The sequence below is a fragment of the Danio rerio genome, chromosome 11, assembly GCF_052040795.2.
Source record: "Danio rerio strain M-AB ecotype USA chromosome 11, GRCz13ab, whole genome shotgun sequence".
NCBI lineage: Eukaryota > Metazoa > Chordata > Actinopteri > Cypriniformes > Danionidae > Danio > Danio rerio.
The window spans coordinates 29,902,501-29,910,000 of record NC_141031.1 but is presented as its reverse complement, the minus strand read 5'-3'; the positions used below and the strand labels follow the sequence as shown (position 1 = coordinate 29,910,000).

At 35.9% G+C, this 7,500-nt stretch overlaps 1 protein-coding gene across 6 annotated transcripts in view; it reads right to left on the bottom strand.

The window, feature by feature from the left end:
• Positions 1-7,500, bottom strand: part of fbln2 (fibulin 2) — a 246,417-nt gene that overhangs the window by 47,273 nt on the left and 191,644 nt on the right. The gene's annotated exons all lie outside the window — the stretch shown is intronic.

Below are 7,500 nucleotides of genomic sequence, written 5' to 3'. Positions count from 1 at the left end.
TAAAATCATAATAACAACATGCTAATTATTGCTAAAATCATGCTAGTAACATGCTAATTCATGCTAAAATCATGCTAACAACATGCTAATTCATGCTAAAATCATGCTAGTAACATGCTAATTCATGCTAGAATCATGCTAACAACATGCTATTTCACGTTAAAATCATGGTAATAACATGCTAATCTATCTATCTATCTATCTATCTATCTATCTATCTATCTATCTATCTATCTATCTATCTATCTATCTATCTATCTATCTATCTATCTGTCTATCTGTCTTTTCATACTTTTTAAAACTGTTTAAACTAAATAAACTATTACCGTCAGGCTTTCACAAGCCAGCCTCAAAGTTTGTTCTCAAACTTTAAGAATCTAGTTATTAGGCTGGCTTGTGTAGCAAGCCAGACTACTGTTATCCTATTAAACTTATTATTATTAGGCTGGCTTGTGTAGCAAGCCAGACTACTGTTATCCTATTAAACTTAATATTATTATTATTCTTCTTCTGAGACTAAAAATTAAACTCTATCTCGTCCTAGGCCTTTCAAGCTATGACCATCAAACTCGGGTCAGACCTCCGAACTATTCTGACTCGAGTTGCTATATCTTTTCCGACTAATCCGACTTTCGGTTTTCCGAAAAACGTCCCGGGACCGTCGAAAAAATCCCATAGACGTAACATTGGATCAAACTTTGTGACCTCATAACTCCGCATCAGAATGTCACACAGACATCTAACTGGGCTCATTTAACTCAGACTATCAAACTGCCAATGACTGATCACCTTTAAACTTTCTGGCCACGCCCTAGCAACCACTTTTGGACCCTAGAAACCGTCCCATAGACTTCCATTGCAAACGACTCTCATTGACTTTACATTGGATCAAACTTTGTGAGCTCATAACTCTGCATCAAACTGTCCTACAGACTAATGGCTGAGCTCATTTAACTCAGTCTAGCCAGCAGCCAATAACTGATGGCCTTTAAACTTTCTAGCCACACCCTAACAACCAGATACTGCACCCTAGCAACTGTCCCATAGACTGCCATTAAAGAGGTTCAGACTGATATTGTCATTCTGCAGTGTGATAGAGACATGGGGGTTGTTTTTAACTGTTCATACTGTCAAGAAGCTTTGATACACCATCAGTCTAAGCTGTCAATCAACTCCATAGCAACAAAACAGACTAACCTAGCAACAATATAACACCAGATATATCTCAGCATCAGAACATCGTAGAGAGGCGGGGGTTGGCTTGTTTGACTCATGCTCGCACACTATCTATCTATCTATCTATCTATCTATCTATCTATCTATCTATCTATCTATCTATCTATCTATCTATCTATCTATCTATCTATCTACCTCTATCTATCTATCTATCTATCTATCTATCCATCCATCCATCCATCTACCTCTACCTATCTATCTATCTATTTATCTATCTATCTTCCTATCTACCTATCTATCTATCTATCTATCTATCTATCTATCTATCTATCTATCTATCTATCTATCTATCTATCTATCTATCTATCTATCTATCTATCTATCTATCCATCCATCCATCCATCCATCCATCTACCTCTACCTATCTATCTATCTATCTATCTATCTATCTATCTATCTATCTATTTACCTTTATCTATCTACCTCTACCTATCTATCTATCTGTCTATCTGTCTGTCTGTCTGTCTCTATCTATCTATCTATCTATCTATCTATCTATCTATCTATCTATCTATCTATCTATCTATCTATCTATCTATCTATCTATCTATCTATCCATCATGCTAACAACATGCTAAATCATGCTAGAATCATGCTAGTCACATGCTAATTCATGCTAGAATCATGCTAGTCACATGCTAATTCATGCTAGAATCATGCTAACAACATGCTAATTCATGCTAGAATCATGCTAATTTATGCTAAAATCATGCTAGTAACATGCTAATCCATGCTAGAATCATGCTAACAACATGCTAATTCATGCTAGATTCATGCTAGTAACATGCTAATTCATGCTAGAATCATGCTAGTATCATGCTAATTCATGCTAGAATCATGCTAACAACATGCTAATTCATGCTAGAATCATGCTAACAACATGCTAATTCATGCTAGAATCATGTTAGTAACATGCTAATTCATGCTAGAATCATGCTAACAACATGCTAATTCATGCTAGAATCATGCTAACAACATGCTAATTCATATTAGAATCATGCTAGTTACATGCTAATTCATGCTAGAATCATGCTAGTCACATGCTAATTCATGCTAGAATCATGCTAGTCACATACTAATTCATGCTAGAATCATGCTAACAACATGCTAATTCATGCTAAAATCATGCTAGTAACATGCTATTTCATGCTAGAATCATGCTAGTAACATGCTAATACATGCTAGAATCATGCTAGTAACATGCTAATTCATGCTAGAATCGTGCTAACAGCATGCTAATTCATGCTAGAATCATGCTAGTTACATGATAATTCATGCTAGAATTATGCTAGTCACATGCTAATTCATGCTAGAATCATGCTAACAACATGCTAATTCATGCTAGAATCATGCTAGTAACATGCTAATACATGCTAGAATCATGCTAAAAACATGCTAATTCATGCTAGAATAATGCTAACAACATGCTAAATCATGCTAGAATCATGCTAGTAACATGCTAATTCATGCTAGAATCATGCTAGTAACATGCTAATACATGCTAGAATCGTGCTAACAACATGCTAATTCATGCTAGAATCGTGCTAACAACATGCTAATTCATGCTAAAATCATGCTAGTAACATGCTAATTCATGCTAGAATCATGCTAACAACATGCTAATTCATGCTAGAATCATGCTAAAATCATGCTATTTCACGCTAGAATCATGCTAATAACATGCTAATCTATCTATCTATCTATCTATCTATCTATCTATCTATCTATCTATCTATACTTTTTAAAACTGTTTAAACTAAATAAACTATTACCGTCAGGCTTTCACAAGCCAGCCTCAAAGTTTGTTCTCAAACTTTAAGAATCTAGTTATTATTATTATTTATATTATTATTCTTCTTCTGAGACTAAAAATTAAACTCTATCTCCACCTAGACCTTTCAAGCTATGACCATCAAACTCGGGTCAGACCTCCGAACTATTCTGACTCGAGTTGCTATATCCTTTCCGACTGATCCGACTTTCGGTTTCCCGAAAAACGTCCCGGGACCGTCGGAAAAATCCCATAGACGTAACATTGGATCAAACTTTGTGACCTCATAACTCCGCATCAGAATGTCACACAGACTTCTAACTGGGCTCATTTAACTCAGACTATCAAACTGCCAATGACTGATCACCTTTAAACTTTCTGGCCACGCCCTAGCAACCACTTTTGGACCCTAGAAACCGTCCCATAGACTTCCATTGCAAAAGACTCTCATTGACTTTACATGGGATCAAACTTTGTGAGCTCATAACTCTGCATCAGACTGTCATACAGACTAATGGCTGCGCTCATTTAACTCAGTCTAGCCAGCAGCCAATCACCGATGGCCTTTTAACTTTCTAGCCACACCCTAACAACCAGATACTGCACCCTAGCAACTGTCCCATAGACTGCCATTAAAGAGGTTCAGACTGATATTGTCATGCTGCAGTGTGATAGAGACATGGGGGTTGTGTTTAACTGTTCATACTGGCAAGAAGCTTTGATACATCATCAGTCTAAGCTGTCAATCAACTCCATAGCAACAAAACAGACTAACCTAGCAACGATATGGCACCAGCTATATCTCAGCATCAGAACATCGTAGAGAGGCGGGGGTTGGCTTGTTTGACTCATGCTCTTACACCATCTATCTATCTATCTATCTATCTATCTATCTATCTATCTATCTATCTATCTATCTATCTATCTTTATACCTCTACATATCTATCTATCTATCTATCTATCTATCTATCTATCTATCTATCTATCTATCTATCTATCTATCTATCTATCTATCTATCTATCTATCTTTATACCTCTACATATCTATCTATCTATCTATCTATCTATCTATCTATCTATCTATCTATCTATCTATCTATCTTTGTACCTCTACATATCTATCTATCTATCTATCTATCTATCTATCTATCTATCTATCTATCTATCTATCTATCTATCTATCTATCTTTATACCTCTACATATCTATCTATCTATCTATCTGTCTGTCTGTCTGTCTGTCTGTCTGTCTGTCTATCTATCTATCTGTCTGTCTGTCTGTCTGTCTGTCTGTCTGTCTGTCTGTCTGTCTGTCTATCTATCTATCTATCTATCTATCCATCATGCTAACAACATGCTAATTCATGCTAGAATCATGCTAGTTACATGCTAATTCATGCTAGAATCATGCTAGTCACATGCTAATTCATGCTAGAATCATGCTAGTCACATGCTAATTCATGCTAGAATCATGCTAACAACATGCTAATTCATGCTAGTAACCTGCTAATCCATGCTAAAATCATGCTAGTAACATGCTAATCAATGCTAGAATCATGCTAACAACATGCTAATTCATGCTAGATTCATGCTAGTAACATGCTAATTCATGCTAGAATCATGCTAGTATCATGCTAATTCATGCTAGCATCGTGCTAACAACATGCTAATTCATGCTAGAATCATGCTAGTAACATGCTAATTCATGCTAGAATCATGCTAACAACATGCTAATTCATGCTAGAATCATGCTACTAACATGCTAATTCATGCTATAATCATGCTAACAACATGCTAATTCATGCTAGAATCATGCTAGTAACATGCTAATTCATGCTAGAATCATGCTAACAACATGCCAATTCATGCTAGAATCATGCTAACAACATGCTAATTCATGCTAGAATCATGCTAGTGAAATGCTAATTCATGCTAGAATCATGCTAAAAACATGCTAATTCATGCTAGAATCATGCTAGTAACATGCTAATTCATGTTAGAATCATGCTAACAACATGCTAATTCATGCTGGCATCGTGCTAACAACATGCTAATTCATGCTAGAATCATGCTAACAACATGTTAATTCATGCTAGAATCATGCTAACAACATGCTAATTCATGCTAGAATCATGCTAATGAAATGCTAATTCATGCTAGAATCATGCTAACAACATGCTAATTCATGCTAGAATCATGCTAGTGAAATGCTAATTCATGCTAGAATCATGCTAACAACATGCTAATTCATGCTAGAATCATGCTAACAACATGCTAATTCATGCTAGAATCATGCTAGTAACATGCTAATTCATGCTAGAAGCATGCTAACAACATGCTAATTTATGCTAGAATCATGCTAGTAGCATGCTAATTCATGCTAGAATCTTGCTAGTAACATGCTAGTTCATGCTAGAATCATGCTAACAACATGCTAATTCATGCTAGAATCATGCTAACAACATGCTAATTCATGCTAGAATTGTGCTAATTCATGCTAAAATCATGCTAGTAACATGCTAATTCATGCTAGAATCATGCTAGTAACATGCTAATTCATGCTAGAATCATGCTAACAACATGCTATTTCACGTTAAAATTATGGTAAAAGCATGCTAATCTATCTATCTATCTATCTATCTATCTATCTATCTATCTATCTATCTATCTATCTATCTATCTTTTCATACTTTTTAAAACTGTTTAAATAAACTATTACCGTCAGGCTTTCACAAGCCAGCCTCAAAGTTTGTTCTCAAACTTTAAGAATCTAGTTAGGCTGGCTTGTGTAGCAAGCCAGACTACTGTTATCCTATTAAACTTATTAGGCTGGCTTGTGTAGCAAGCCAGACTACTGTTATCCTATTAAACTTATTATTATTATTCTATATTATTATTCTTCTTCTGAGACTAAAAATTAAACTCTATCTCCTCCTAGGCCTTTCAAGCTATGACCATCAAACTTGGGTCAGACCTCCGAACTATTCTGACTCGAGTTGCTATATCTTTTCCGACTGATCCGACTTTCGGTTTTCCGAAAAACGTCCCGGGACCGTCGGAAAAATCCCATAGACGTAACATTGGATCAAACTTTGCGACCTCATAACTCCGCGTCAGAATGTCACACAGACTTCTAACTAGGCTCATTTAACTCAGACCATCAATCTGCCAATGACTGATCACCTTTAAACTTTCTGGCCACGCCCTAGCAACCACTTTTGGACCCTAGAAACCGTCCCATAGACTTCCATTGCAAAAGACTCTCATTGACTTTACATTGGATCAAACTTTGTGAGCTCATAACTCTGCATCAAACTGTCCTACAGACTAATGGCTGAGCTCATTTAACTCAGTCTAGCCAGCAGCCAATCACCGATGGCCTTTTAACTTTCTAGCCACACCCTAACAACCAGATACTGCACCCTAGCAACTGTCCCATAGACTGCCATTAAAGAGGTTCAGACTGATATTGTCATGCTGCAGTGTGATAGAGACATGGGGATTGTTTTTAACTGTTCATACTGGCAAGAAGCTTGTATACATCATCAGTCTTAGCTGTCAATCAACTCCATAGCAACAAAACAGACTAACCTAGCAACGATATGACACCAGCTATATCTCAGCATCAGAACATCGTAGAGAGGCGGGGGTTGGCTTGTTTGACTCATGCTCAAACACCATCCATCTATCTATCTATCTATCTATCTATCTATCTATCTATCTATCTATCTATCTATCTATCTACATCTTTCTATCTATCTATCTATCTATCTATCTATCTATCTATCTATCTATCTACATCTTTCTATCTATCTATCTATCTATCTATCTATCTATCTATCTATCTATCTATCTATCTATCTATCTATCTATCTATCTATCATGCTAACAATATGCTAATTCATGCTAGAAACATGCTAGTTACATGCTAATTCATGCTAGAATCATGCTAGTCACATGCTAATTCATGCTAGAATCATGCTAGTCACATGCTAATTTATACTAGAATCATGCTAACAACATGCTAATCCATGCTAGAATCATGCTATTCACATGCTAATTCATGCTAGAATCATGCTAGTAACATTCAAATTGATGTTAGAATCATGCTAACAACATGCTAATTCATGCTAGAATCATGCTAGTAACATGCTAATTCATGTTAGAATCATGCTAACAACATGCTAATTCATGCTAGAATCATGCTAGTCACATGCTAATTCATGCTAGAATCATGCTAGTCACATGCTAATTTATACTAGAATCATGCTAACAACATGCTAATCCATGCTAGAATCATGCTATTCACATGCTAATTCATGCTAGAATCATGCTAGTAACATTCAAATTGATGTTAGAATCATGCTAACAACATGCTAATTCATGCTAGAATCATGCTAGTAACATGCTAATTCATGCTAGAATCATGCTAACAACATGCTAATTCATGCTAGAATCATGCTAGTAGCATGCTAATTCATGCTAGAATCATGC